Source organism: Pan troglodytes, chromosome 12, assembly GCF_028858775.2.
Source record: "Pan troglodytes isolate AG18354 chromosome 12, NHGRI_mPanTro3-v2.0_pri, whole genome shotgun sequence".
Classification (NCBI taxonomy): Eukaryota; Metazoa; Chordata; class Mammalia; order Primates; family Hominidae; genus Pan; species Pan troglodytes.
The window spans coordinates 106,216,115-106,230,972 of NC_072410.2; the positions used below are offsets into that span (position 1 = coordinate 106,216,115).

Below are 14,858 nucleotides of genomic sequence, written 5' to 3' on the forward strand. Positions count from 1 at the left end.
TGCAGATACAGAAAGGTCTAGTTCAGGCTTCCTCTGGGAAGGCAAGGCCAAGTGGCCAAGGCTGAGAAGGGGCAGGGGCGACCTTGCTGGGGCGGGTCCGCACCAGCTCCTGGGAGCAGAGAGCAGAGCCGGGCAAAGAGATGGGGTTGTCCAGGCGAGGGTGAGGACGCGGCCGGTGACAGCGCGGGTGGGGATCCCCCGGGGCCGGGGCGGGGCGGCTGCCGCGAGCCGGGCTGGGGGCGGGGCGGGGCGGGGAGGGGCGGGGCGGGGCTCCGAGGCCGTCTCTCAGGCTGCGGCGGCCGCGGGAGAGGCGTACGCGGCGGCGGCGGAGCGGGCGGCAGAGCAGGGCGGCGGCGACTCGGTGAGCGCGGCGCGGCTGGGGGCGCGGCAGGGGCGCGGGCGGGGGTCTGCGGCCGCGGGGCTCGGCCTGCACGGGGCATCGCGGGCACCGCGAGGCGGGGCGGGCGCCTCCCTGCCATCCTTCTCCTCCCGGACGCCCCTGCAGCCTTTGGGAGGGAGGGAGAGCGGAGGACACCGTCCGGGAGCCCTTCTTTAGCGATCTCCGGACAGAGGTCCGGCTTTGTGCCCCGTTGCCCTCTTTCTGAGAGGGCTGCCTCCTGATTGTGTTCCTTTCCCAGACCACCCTCCCTCGTCCCTCACTCGCTTACCCCCCACCCCAGGTATCATAAGCTCCATTCTTGTAGGGGACCCCTAACACTCCCCTTCCCACTAACCGAGGCCCCGGGCTCCTGGGTACTCTCTACAGCCCCAAAGGGAGGGATGGCCCCCTCCCCAGCCCCTGCACACCTGGACCCTTCTGCTGCCACCTGCCACAGACGTTCTTAGCCAGCCAGAAAGCTGCTGTGCCTAGGTCCCAGCACACTTTGCCGTCACCCTCTCTCCTCCCCCAGAACCCAGAACCCCAGTTTGGCAAAAGGCACTTTTCCAATACTGAGCTTTGGGAACAATTTGACCCACTTCCCAAAATGCTGGTCCCAGGCCAGCCATGCTTTTTGGTGGAGACACCTGTCTTGTCTGCCAGGAGACATTCTCTGTCAAAATGGGCCAGCCCGTCCCTGGGTCCTCCTCCAAGCTGCTCCTACTCGCTAGCCAGTGTCCCCAGAGACCAGGGCCAAGATCTTTGTCATTTAAGGCCTCCAAAGCTATTTCCTCACCCATCCCCAGAATTCCCCCAGCCACTGTTTTGGGGGTGCCAGGTCCAGAACTGATGGAGCAATCTTTCTTGGTCCAGGGCCTGATGTCCTCTCCCACACCCTTGTTTACCCGCCTGCTCCCCAGGGAACCCAAGACAGGGTCATGGGGCTGGAGTTTAGGGCCCTGATCTCCCCTGAAGCTCTGTGACCCTCCTTTTCTCCCTGTTAGAAACTTTCCTCTCTGTCACCAGTCACTATCTCCTCTGGATGGGACCTGGGCCATCTGCACAGTGTCGAGTCCCCAGGGCACAGAATGCTGATCTGGGACCCTGGAAGGCTGGGACTTGTGCTGGGGCAGCAGGAGGAGAGTGGCTGCTAGCCAGGTCTGGGCTTGGGTACCAGAGTTCTTTGGGTGGATCGTTGTCAGCTTTCACTGATCTCTGGTTGGGGTTCGAGGGCTTGCTTTGCAGTGGAGACAGGAGGCAGAGCAGGGGCTGTTTTTCCTGCGTGCTTCTGACTGTCTTGTGTTGCTATGGTGACAGTTTTGCCTGTCTTCCTCCTTCTGACTCTTCTGGGAGCTGGTTTTTATTGGTCCGTTGTCCTGTCTTTCATGGCTCTAATTTCTCCTTTCTACTTGCTCTGAAATAAACAGTCATAAACATGGGCGCTGGGCCCAGGCTGGGGGCTGGCAGAACTTCACCTCCTGCTGGCCCTGGGTTCCTGTGAGGGGAGAGTGGGAAAGCGAGGTGGAAACAGACCTGCCCACATTCCCTCCTGCCTCTGGGCTCTGGCTCTGGGAAGGGGGCAGCAGCAGCATCACGGGCTTGGGCACATAGTGGGCGCATACTGCCTCAGTGCTAAAAATAGATACCAAATGTGGCAAAGGACCTCACTGGTGTTATTTCCTTTCATCTTCACAATAGCCCCATGGGGCAGGGGCTCTTTCCACTTTGCAGATGAGGAAACTAAGCTCAGAGCAAGTGAGTTATTTCACTAAGGTCTCATTGATTTGAGCACACAGTCAGCCCTCAGTTTTGGTTGAATGAATGGAAAAGTGATGAAGCTGACATACACGCATCTCTGTTGGGCTCCCTGGTCCTGTCCCAGAGGGATCACAGGGACTTCCTTAGTCCAGCTGCCTAAACCCACACTATAGGAGGCTCTTTAGAAGGTGTCTCCACTTTTCCTGTCCCTGCTGGACTACTGTGGAGGGAGCTGCCAGGAAGCTGTCTGGAGTGTCCCAAGTGTACCCTTGACCTGAACTGTTGAGGACCCCAGCTGAGAGCAGAGCAAAGCCACTTGTGACTTCCTGTTTTTACTCAGCACCAAGAAGAATTCAGTTTGCGTTTGCTCCCAGGCCTAGATGCAACTAGATAAGTCAGGGACCCAGAGTCAAGTAGACCCTCCCAAGCCAGCCCTGGGCAAGGAGTTCATAGCTCCCCAGGGCCATAGGGGCACCCACTGTCAGCTGTCAGTGACACTCTCCAGTGAGGCTGTTCCTTCCCTTCCCTGGTGTTTTTTTCTTCAGTACACGCTCTTCTTTTCCATTCCCTGCCAGTCCCTTCACATTGCCATGCTCTAGGTTTGTTAAAAATAAGCTGAGCACGTATTATGGTAGCACAAAAAGACCAGAGAATCAGCAGCCTCAGTGTCAAATGTTGGTCCTGAGAAAGTCAGTTCACTCATATAGCCTCAGTTTCTCCGTCTTTAAAATGGGGTTGACAGCATCTATCCTACTGGCCACATTTTCTTGTTCTTTTGGGATGGCATAGAATAGCCTACCGGGAATGCTTTGAACACTTTGAAAGGCTGAAGGACCCATAATGTCCTAGTTCTATTGGGAGATCTCAATCTTAAAGAGAGCCCTGGACCACTGTCCAGAGATTGAAAACTAATTTAGGCATAATTAAGCTATAAAATCTCAGGGTTAGAGGCATCCTCCAGAGGCATTTTGCCCAGCCTTGATGTTGAATCCTCTGACTTATTTATGTATCTTACATTTATTGAGTATCTGCTCTGTACCAAATACAGTTTTGGGAACTAGGGGTTCGAAAAATGAGCAGCATTGCTGTTTTCAAAAAAAAAATTTAGTCATGGAAAAAGATCCTTGTAATACAGTTAGACAGGTGGTATGATAAAAGGAAGGGCAGGCTGATGTAGGGCCCAGAGGTGGCCACTTGACTAGGTCACCCATGAGGGTTGAATCAGGTGATTTGTGCTTTGGGGCTGAAATACATTTGTCCTTCCACTGTCCACTTGAGGAGCAATGGAGTGATGGTTGGAGAGCCACACATCAGCCCTTGTGAGCAGGGTAGGGGAGAGAAGCATGGCAGGGAGCCAGGACTGCCTTTCTTACTGAGTTTTGACTCATCCTCTTGTAGAAGTCTCCGGTTCCCACTTCATCATGGTTAGAATCTTGTCTCAGGAGCTGCATGAATTACCTGACAAGACATCATGGTGATTGGAAAGAAAGTGGTCTTAAGAGTCAGGCATGAGTTCAAACTCCACTACTCCTTTGTCTTAACTGTGGTTGAAGGTGCATCAAACCTCTCTGGGTCTCAATTCTTACATCTGAGAAATTGCAATAATTATACTTGCCTTCTAAGATTTAAATGATCTTATGTATTTAAAGGGTCTGGCATGGTGCCCACCTCACAGTAGACTTGCTGTTATTTAGTTATATTGATTAGAAAAGCGTTCTCAGTTACTGGACCTCTGGGTCCCCTTAAAACCATGGTACAAAGCTCTTTGGATGAATTCTAGCCTTTGGAGATCCATTCATTATTGGAGAAGGTTAAAAATTGCCCATGCTCAGGCTCCTAGCACTGCTGGTTAATTTTCAAGTTATTGCTCACTAGATAAGCTATGTTCTACAATACCACAACAATGCGCAAATCACCAACACTCTTTTTTTCAAAGGAGAACAAATTTGAAGTGGCAGCAAACACCCTGAGTTTTAGAAACATATTCTATCTGTGAGAATACTTTAAAATGAATGCCTCGTATTTTTTATTCTGAGCATGTTGAACTTCTTTTTTTTAAGTTACTATAAACATTAATATACATTTTTCTCAATTATCACTACAATTCTATGACATTAGTATTATTGTCCCCATTTTACAGTTAAGAAAACGGGGAAAGGTAAAGTCCCTTGCCTCGTGTCTAGAAGCTAGGAAGTGGCAGGACCAGAATTTAAAGCTAGGTTCTACTTGCTCTTTGTGCCGTAGTACACAGTGTTGTCGTTTCCTTGGCTGGCGTGTCAGTGACCTAAAATAATTGTGTTTGGAGAATGCAGGCAGACTTTAACAGGGGTGGAACCGGTCAGTGTTGTAACTCAGTCTCTTAGTAAATATTTAGAGAGTTTATTAGGATTTTGCTGTCACCACAGCCTTAAGAATTGCTTCTGCAGTTGGCTGGGATGTTATTTCTATAAGTGATGAATAGAAGAGGAGTTTGACACATCTGAGTTAAAGGAAAATGTTTGATGATGCTAGAAGTAGCTTCCTTTGCACAAGAATGGATTGCTGATTTGTCACTGAAATAAACTGAACCTTTAAGCAGGCCAAGATTTTATGATTGAACTTATGAATGGAAAGCATAACAGTTGCTTTCCAGGGATACAGAGACGGGAGAAACAAGGTCAGAACATATGGATGGATGGCTCTTCAGATACAAAGGTGACTTGGATTCAGTTTATTTATTTTTTCTTTTTTTGAGACAGGGTCTTGCTCTGTCACCCAGGCTACAGTGCAGGGGTGCCATCATGGCTCACTGCAGCCTCAACCTCCTCAGCTCAAGTGATCCTCCCACCCCAGCCTCCTGAGTAGCTGGGACCACAGGTGTGCACCACCAAGATCTTTTCACTTTTTGTAGAGGTGGGGTTGCGCCATGTTGCCCAGGCTGGTCTTGAACTCCTGGGCTCAAGTAGTCCTTCCGCTTTGGCCTCCCAAAGTGCTGGGATTCAGTCTGTCAGTACAGCTATCACCTAGGAAGCTGGAGGTATTGAAAAGCAGTTATAGAATTGCTCATTAGCCTTTCTTGGGTAATTTGGAAGCCTAATTCCCCTGGCCTAAGAATCCCATTTCCCCCACGAATCCAGGTGCTGAGAATGGGTGCCATGTTTCCCAGCAGTGTGTTTACCAGGTCCAGCTTAGCGCTGCAGACAGATGTGTTTCTATTTGCAATTATCTCAGGGCCTGAGTCTGGTGTCTGCTTATTTAATGACTTCACTTTCTAATAAAAATTCTGTATGGCATAGATAATTAGATTTTTTAAATGAAACTGGGGAAATGGAGTGCCCCAAAGGGTTTAATTGCAGTTTTATGATGGATCAAGCATAAAAATGAGATTATTCATTTGACAAATATGTACGGGGTGGGTTCTTGCTCTGTGTTGTGCTAGGATACAGTGATCAATATGACATTACCCCTGCCCTCAAGTAGCTCTCCCTCCATGGGAGAATCAGGGGAGGAAACACATGGCCCAGTGGAGCCTGGCCAGTGTTTTACAGAGTGCAGTGTGCTGAGGGAAGAGGGAAGTATTGTTTTGACTCTTACTTCAATAGAGTCAATTTCCCTCCACATGGGCGCTCTCTGTGGACCACCTGAATTACACCTGATGTTGCATAGAGAGGGAGCACGAAACAGAAACACGCTTGTCCTGGAAGGCTGCCCACCGAAGCTCAGCTGTCAGCTGCAGTCCTCACTTCCTCGTAAGGGAAGAGCAGATCTCTGTGCTTCAGTTTCACTGTTGGTGAAATGGGAAGACTGGATTTGATGACTTGAAAGTGCCTTTCCACATCTAGCCTGATGATTCTAATAAGCTCTTGGACTCATTTCCTCTAGTGACAGGTGAAGAGGCAAAACCTAGCCGTTTTAGTTAGCAGGTTGCCAAGAGAGAGCTGGGATGCAGAGAACCAAGTGTGTTTTCAAGGAATCCTCTCAAGGAGGCGAGAAGCCCTGTTTTCCTTCCCAGAAAGGGAGCCACTTTCTGGCTGAGCATCCTGATAAAAGGCTGATGACAGTGGGAAGAGACAAGCAGAGACACAGGAGTGGCACAGAGGGACCAGCTTACTCCCATATTCCAGAGCCTTCACCACAGTGAATGCAGAAGAAGGTTGACCTCACAGATGCCTTGGTTACTGCAATGTGCTCTTCTGTTTTAAGTTAATGTTGTTTTTTAAAAATCATTTTTTGGTTTGATGATTCCTGAGTTTCAAAATTAAATGCACAATCATTTTTCAATCATGAGGAACAATGAGTGACACGCTCTTATCCCAACACTCTTCAAGTTCTCTCATTCGCATTGGCAACCAGATGCAGGCCTTTCCAGCCACGACGATGAGGCTGGCTCCCAGTCACCTCATGTGAGAAGCTTCATGCTGTGGTTGGGGCAAGAGCAAGTGGAGAGTCCAAGAAGACCCAGGGTCTTGTAGTCACGCTGCCCACTCACAAGCAGCCTGGGCTTTGACAAGCTGTCGATCTCCTGAGTCTTGTGTTCCTACTGAGCCATGTAGGGTATTGTCAGCAGGAGAATGATAAACATTTTGTACCCACTTTTAGCAATCTTCTGAAGAACGTTTGAAACAGATATTATCCCCATTTTATGGATGGGGAAATGGAAGTCCAGAGGTGTTAAGGAATTTGCAGAATGTCACCTCATTAGAAAAGTGGCATAGCTGGTATCTGAAACCACATCTGTGTGCCTTCAAAGCCTGATCTCTCTGTATCACCCACACTATAAACAAGAGCTATGCATATGTGAGGAGCGTGGAGTTAATTAGCATGTGTCTTGGGTAGAACACTCATCTCAAAGAGGTGGTGAGTTTCTGCTAGCCAGGGGAGCCTCCATACCTTAGAACTGAATGAAATATAGCTTGTGTTTCAAGTGCGTCCCTGTGACTGGTGTGTCTGTGTTTGGCTGACGTCCTTCAGGGTGTCCTTTGCTCAGCCCACCTCCACGGAGGATGCCACACAGAAATAATGAGCTGAGCCTGCACTGAGTGCAGCATATGGCCTTGTTGAGCTGTGGATCGCTCCCAGTTGAGGCAGGTGGTATCCAACTTACTTCTCAGGCCCTTCCTTGGTACAGCTTGCAGTCATGGGAAGGAACACAAGATAACTATGTTCTCAGCTTACAGAGTGACAGGCGTGCATGCTGATGAACACCCCTGCTCTTTCTCCTCTATTCCACAGAAACTGGGGGATTAGATAGCTAGGTAGATGGATGGAATGAAGAGAAAAGAAAAGGAAGAGAAAAGGAAGGGAGGAAGGAAAAGAAAAGAAAAAAAGGAAAGAAAGGGAAAGACAGGAAAAGAGGAAGAAAGAGAAACTGAGACCAGTGGTTTTTCCAAGGCTGAGACAAGAACTCAGCTACCACAGCTCTTTGAAATCCAGACAAGTGACATCTGCTCCTTGAAGTTCTGGAGCAAGTGTTTGGAAGCAAACAGACCTGGGTTGGATGGAATCTTGGCCCTTTCCTTGGGCAAATTCCTTAAGCTTGCTAAGTTTTCCAGTTTGTGAACTAAAGTTAATAATGTTTGTGTCTCAGGAATATTGTGAGGAATATGTGAATTAAATATACATCCATCTTCCTTTTGGCCTGACCTTTGAATAAAATTTGTTTGTAAAGTTTTTGCTGCGTCCTCTAGGTTCCTCTTTATTTGTTTCTCTGGGTGGGAAATGACGTGAAACTTCTCCTTTCTCTGACAACACATTCCTGAATTGTCCCTGAAAAAGCCCCACATAGTCAACCCCTCTAGACTTCTGTTTCTAGCTTTCGAGCTTTCAATTTATACCTGAAGTGAACCTAGCCACATTATTTCCTAGATTGTAACAAGGATAATGATTCTCATCAGCATCAAGCACTGTACATGCACTATATGATCAATCTCCTTATCCTAAGTCTTATTTTTTAAACATGTATTTTTTTTCTGGAGTCTTGCAGTTTTAAATCCAGGTCCTTGAATACCTTCAGAATTAATAAATGGGGTCATAAGCTATTTTTTGACACATACACATTCGCTTATTTTTAAGTCCAAAATCCAAAAAGCTCTGAAAATGGGAAGTTTATTTCATCATGCATTTGAAAGCAAAAGCTGGCCCAGAGACTCTATAACTTTTATGTATTACACTCAAGATGAATGAGGTTTTCAGCAGAAAGATGAGTGTCCCAGACCCTGCTGGGCATGTATGTAATACATGGCTTATGCACTCTTTACCTTTCTAAAAGACATTTCTGAATTTGGAAGCACATCTGAGCAAAGAGTCTCAAAGAAGGGTTTGTGGATCTTGCAGAAAGCCTAAAAGAACTGACTGTGTCGGCAAAGTCCAGATGACACAAGTGAATATCCTACCTTTGGATATTAGAGGGTATGGTGACATGGTCCATCTCATGCTTATCAAAAGCATTAGTGGCCATTTTTATATTTTGTCAATTAACTGAATTAAATGACCATGCTTGGCACAAAAACAAAACAACAGCCAAAAAAAAAAAAAAAAAAAAAAAGTCAAAAAACATGGGCTCTCAAATTTCACTGGGACAAAGTCATTTTAAAAAAAATTTCCTGAGAAGTAAAAATAAGCTGGGAATTTTTTATTGAGTGTGGCTTATAATTAAGTTTTGGTTTTGGCCTTGGAGGGGGATGGTAGAGGGAATTTTTAAATCTTACTCATCATTTTACCCATGTGAGGAAGAGCCAGGGCTGAAAGAGTGAGCATGGGGAAGTGAAAAGCCTCAGCCGAGCGTGAGAACATTTTGGTTCTTATTTTGGGTCTGTTCTTTGGTTGTAAAGTGAGCTTGAGCTTGTCACTTCTCTTCCTTGGCCCCTAGGAACTGAGTTTCTAAGTAAATGACTTCTTCCTTTGTCTCTCTGAGAATTAAGACATGGAGGCTAGGACGTCAAAAGAGGAGGAGAGTGGGAAGCACTGAGCTGTCTGTCTGGCTGTACTGGTACCTTCTGCCAGCCCCAGGCTGACCTCTGGAGGGATGTAGAAAGTTTCCCTGTGCCCTCTGCTGGGTTCCCTCTCGGGTCTTCCTTTACTTCTTCCACAGCTCTAGTGTTTCTGTGCCTTTGGCTGGTTTGCATCAGATGTATTTTGGCCCTGGTGACTCTACTGCCATTCACACCACTGACGCTCACGAGGTCTCATTGGCTGCTTGACCAAGCATGGCCATTGGCAGTGGCCCTAATGGCAACGGCCATTCCAGCAATTGCTCTGCATTTCTCTCCTGTTTTCTCTTTCTTTATGTCTTTGTCTTTTGAGTTTATTATTAATGCATCATAATTCTGACATTTTCCAGATCAAAAGATTAACATTTCTTTCAGAATCTGATGATGTTTAAAAATCAGCAGCTCCTCCTCTCTGAGGACCCACTGTGTCCTTCTGGAGGAGGGTCTCACCCACTCACAACCAGTGATAGCCATGTAGCTTCCACCACGGAGGAGTGACCTTAACTTCCAGGATCCTGAAGGCCTTTGGTTTGCATAGACTATTGGAGCCACTAGGGAGCTGTAAATATGGTTCACATCAGCGCACATGGAGAATAGGGTGCCTCTGGGGATGGCTGGCCCTTAGAAACTAGAGAGGCCTGGACTTGTGAGTGTATAAGTATGATGTGTGTGGTTTGAATGGATGTGTGTGGTTGGAATATATGTGTGTTTATGTGTGGCTTGCGAGTGGGTGTGTGGGTGTGGATATGTGGATGTGTATAGCTGTGTGTGTATAGGTATGTGTGAGTGTGGGTATGTGTGTGTGCAGTTTGTGAGTGGGTGTGTGGGGGTGAATATGTGGATGTGTACAGGTGTATGTGTAAGCGTGTACATGTGCATTGGGGGAATCCTTTTCATTCCAAGGAAGCGCTGCAGAGGGCAGGAATCTGCCAGGCACTCTCTGGACAAGGCTCTGCCCTGGCCTTTGTGTAGCTCACAGGTGGAACTGACTACTCAGATGCCCCTGCAAGCCAAGGGACCTTTTGTCTTTCAAGGACTGGTAACCACCAAGAAAGGCAATTCTGACATTAACTGGCAGAAAGCAACTGAATTACATTTCTTAGGGAGAAATATCCAATTCTGCTGCTTCAGAAACATAGAACCCTGTAAATCTTATGCTACACATTTTTAAAACACCCAAATCATTTGCATATGCGACTTTAGAAATAAAAATAAGTGAAAGAAAAACCCAATTCAGGTTTTAAAAAAAAAGACCAAGAATGCATTCAATTTTATGTAATAGTCAGTTGGGGAAAGTAGGAAAAAGATTATGAAAGAGAAAAGAAAGGGAGGGAGCAGGAGAAGCTGTGCTGCAGCTGTCTGAGCCCCTGTGTGATCAGGCCGTGCTCCAGTTGCCGCACATTTACAACTCCTTCAGGTTCAAGTTCTTTAGGGTCAAACCCAAGCAGGGCTTAGCAGAGTTGAGACACTGGATGTGAGGGAGAAGGAACAGAAGAGAATGTGAAATATTGTTGCAGTTTTGCTTACCAAACTGCGGAGGATCAGGAAGACCACGTGGGCCGTGGAGTGAGCACTGTCCAAGGAGTCCCCTGGGTATAAGCCTAGCTCTGCCACTGACCTTCTGCCTAACTTGTTGTAAGCCTCCTCCCCTCCCTGAGCCTCAGTTCCTCCATTTTTAACAAGTATGTTTGACTAGATGAAGTCTAAAGCCATTCCTGGGTTGGTGAGGCAGGCCCACACACTAGGCCCCACACCCCAAGCCCAGAGGCATTCTCAAGATGGAAAAGGAGATTGTTCAGCTCTGGCCTGCAATTACTGAAGCAAAGAGCCCTCTTCCCCATGGGTCTGAATTGGGGTTTCCTCTTTCATCACTTGGGGCGAGCGAGTGAGCTTGTACGGGTGTGGATGGAGTGCTAAGTGCATATCTCCTGTTTTTTCTCCCTTTAAAACATCTGTGTGTCAAGGCCTCGTCCCTCTTTCTCCCTTTCACACTACATGCTCAACCTGCTAGTAAGGTCATGGGTTGTGTAAATTTATCTGTTAAACCTCAGATTCAGGAAATAGATTGAGTAGCTCATAGAAACTAAAATAGCTACAGTGTGATCACTATTTGTGGTATATGAATGTGAGTTATTTTTTTCTAACCAGTGACTTATAGCTTGCCCAGTCCAGTCATGACCCTTAATTTTTCATAGTATTCCCAAATTTTTAATTATGTTAACAGCAGTGAATTATGCTATTCAGTATACATTTAGCACCTATTAATTCTAACTATTTGGATAGTGTTTTTGTATACATTTTTTCATCCCACAGACACCTTCTAAGGTGATATTTTCATTTCTTTTTTAAAGATAAAGACAATGAAGCTAAGAAGGTTTTTTTAAAATTTGCTTTAAGACATAGGACTGAAAAGGGCTGAAAATGGGGCACCAGGATTTGGTTGAAGTCGGCCTGGCTCTAAAACTTCTACACGTTTCCATACCACACAGCTCGCACTGCTTCCAGGCCACAATTTTATTTTATTTTTTTAAGAAAATAAAATCCTTTTTCCTGCCATGACTGGAGTCTCTTAAGCCTCAGAAAATATGATCATAGCTTGATTTCTGTGCCTTTTTCCAGAATGGAGTCCCATGGCACGCCCTACCTTAATGTAAATTTCGTGCAAATAGTATATGATATTTCTACTTAACAAACTTTGACCATGTATTCCCAAAGTGCCAGACAGTTTTCTGGATACTTCCAGATGTGTCATTCGATGGAAGAAGAAGTTGTGCTTTTTATTTTATAGAGAGCAAAACCAAGACTCGGAGAGATGCAAACATTTTGGCTTGCTTGGTGAATCAGTGATTCACAGGCTGCAGTTTTATAGAGCGCTTGGGGTTTTGCCTTGCCCTGGAACAGAAACACTCCTTGTTGAACCAGGAGATCAAGCTGACCCATCAGCTCCCACCTCACAGGGCTGGGCTTCCCCAGTATCTGTCTGCTGGTCATAACTCAATCTGCCGGCTGTGGAGAAAAGCAACTTCCTCTTGTCTCTTCCCATGTTGTTTCAGCCTGCCCCACTACTGGCTCAGTTTAGCTCACCCAAAGTCCATTTTCAGTTTCATGGCTCATCATAGACTTGCAAATACTATGCGTTAGCTTCGTATTACAGAAGAGAAAATGGTAATGTGATTTACCCAGGATCACACATGAGCTACATCCTCTTTTCAAAATGCCCTTTCTTTGCCTGGACAGACCCTTTGAGATTCGCTTCTGGTGTAACATTCGCCGTAAACCTTCCCCAGGTCCCCGTCAAATTCATCCGTCCATCTGTCCATCCACTTATTCAACAGATAGTTATTGAGCACCTACAATGAGTTGTGCACTTCTCTGGGTCTGTTTCTGGGGATTCAGCAGGAAACCAAACACACAAAGCTCCCTAACCCATGGAGCTTATATTTTGTTGGGGAAAGATGGACCATAAACACATAAACAAGTAAAATGTATATCATGTTAGACGGTGGTAAGTTCCATGAAGGAAAATGAAGCAGAGATGGGTATACAGAAGGATGGGTGGATGACAGCAAGTTTGGGGAAAGAGTTGCTATTTTAAATAGGGTTGTCAGAGAAGGTGAGGATTGAGTGAAGGCCCGAAGGACGTAAAATAATCATTGTGGATAATCAGGGGAAACTGTTCCAGTCTGAGCCTCAGCGAGGGCCAAACCAGAGTGGAGTGTGTCTGGCCAGATGAAGAAACTGCAGGGAGGCCAGGGCCAGAGCTGAGTGGAGAAGTGACCGGTTGCAGGCCGTGGGGTCATGGAGACATCACAGGCCAGCCTGTGATTTCAAGGCCCTCCTGGCACTTCCTCTGACCCAGGACGTTTTTGCTGTCTGCAGTTCACTGGCCTGTTCTCACGCTGGCCTGTGCACCATGCAGGGCAGGCCCAGGCTTGTCTTCAATCTTCACATCCCCAGCACATAGCAAAGGGTCTGGGATAGAAAGAGAGCCCAGCTTTTATGAAGACTTCTGCTCCTATTTATTTTTTTAAGTCCAAGAGTCCTAGTTAAATATTATTTGTGATTTTTTAAAATAAACATTGGAACTTTGAAGAAATGCTGGCTGTAAATCCCCATTAACCAGCTGGACAAGCATCAGATGGGCAGGATTGCTAAGGAAAGGATAAGGTGCCAGGAGAAAGCTGGAAGTGAAAGCTGTGGAGAGGAGAGTGTTAATTGGAGTCCAGAGGAAGAGGGCTTCTTCAGAATCCCCGGGGATTAACTGCTCATCCGATCCCTGCTGGGGACTGGTGTTTATAAAAACTGACCGAAGGCTGGAACAGGGAAGCTCTCGAGAAACCCTCAAAGTGTGTCAGGATTTCAGCCAAGACTTTCCACTCTCCACTTTGCTGACGCAGAGGGTGGCAGGGGGTAGCAGGGGGAGTGTGTGGGACCCGGAAGACTTCATCTCTGGAGACCTTTCCAGAAGGAAAAGAACCTCCCCTGGCAGGGCCTTTCCCTTTACAGAGCAAAATGCTCATCTCAGAGGAGCTTGAATTTCTTCAAATGCAGGGAAAAATCCTAGCAAATATAATAGGGTATACGGCAAGGGGAGAGAGGATGGCTAAGAAAAGCATTTGGCCCCAATGAGGCTCGGGGACCTCTGGAGGCTGCCAGCTCCCACCTCGTATCCTCTGCCCATCTGAATCCTGCTCCTCAGGACAAAAAGTGGCTTATAGCAACTTGTAGCAACTTAGAGCAGGTGGGACAAGTAGCTCATAGGGTTAGAGTGTGAGGGGGGTAGGTAAGAGCTCACTGAAGACGGAAGCTAGAGGACATCCTGAAGCTATGGGAAGATGTTAGGGAATTTTCACAGAGGAATGATAGAAATGGATTTCCAACCAGAAGTATGTGTGGGTGTCAAAGGATGGACCCCATAGTTACAAAGCTGTGGAGTGTTCATTAACGAGAGCTGGGGAGGGAAGATTGCTTTCAGCTGCTGGATCAGGTAGTAGGTTTGCTTAAAAATATTAAAAAGGGAAAAAGCAAAGACTTGCCTTTTCCTTATTCAAAAACTGTTTTTTGAGAACTGACTGTGCTTAGGTGCTGGGGTTGTTCTGACAGATAAACCCCTTCCTCATGGAACCCATTCCAAGCAGCCTCCTTGAAGAACCTTATCTGAAGGTACTTGAGATAAGATGACTGGAATTTCCTGCATTCAACTGCATATTACAAGTTTTTTAAATGGGGAAATTAAAAACAAATTCACGGCACCTGATATTAAAATAATAAAAAGTTAATTCTTGGTCTGCCAATGACCTGCTCAAAGTGAGTGGACAGCCTCCCTGGGTCTTCATCTCCTCATCCTCCAGTGGAGCTAATCTTCCTTCCTGCCTCCTTTTCAGGAATATTTTGAAGACAACAAGCTTTGAAAACAAGTGGAAAGCTCTGTATAAATTTCAGGGCGTGACTCACATGCCTGTGCGGGACCCATGTTCACAAGGTGCTACCTGGTGAGAGGTTTTGGATGAAGGATAGAGTCTGTTCACAGATCAGTTTTTATCAACTTTACTTCTCCAGGTTTGTCTGCAACTGTTTAGGGATTTTTTCCAGCTGTCAGAAATACTTTTCCTGATTTTATATTAGTATTTGGCTTCTGCACTGCAGTGCGGTGCTTTACAAACATGCACACGTATATGTTTACCTAATTTTTCTAGGATGATAATTTAATGTACTTGATACGACAGTATAAGAAGGCAAAGGCCAGGATTGTT

The 14,858-nt window shown here is 46.5% G+C and overlaps 1 protein-coding gene across 4 annotated transcripts in view; it reads left to right on the plus strand.

Annotated features, from left to right (window-relative positions):
* The first annotated feature begins 256 nt into the window (after window positions 1-256).
* CYRIA (CYFIP related Rac1 interactor A) overlaps window positions 257-14,858 on the plus strand; it is a 109,733-nt gene continuing 95,131 nt past the window's right edge. The window contains exon 1 of one of the 4 annotated variants that reach the window (XM_016947574.4): window positions 257-361. The gene's annotated coding sequence lies outside the window, so the exon portion shown is untranslated. The remainder of the gene's footprint in view (window positions 362-14,858) is intronic. The other 3 variants (XM_016947580.4, XM_063789278.1, XM_063789279.1) reach the window with 3 other exon arrangements.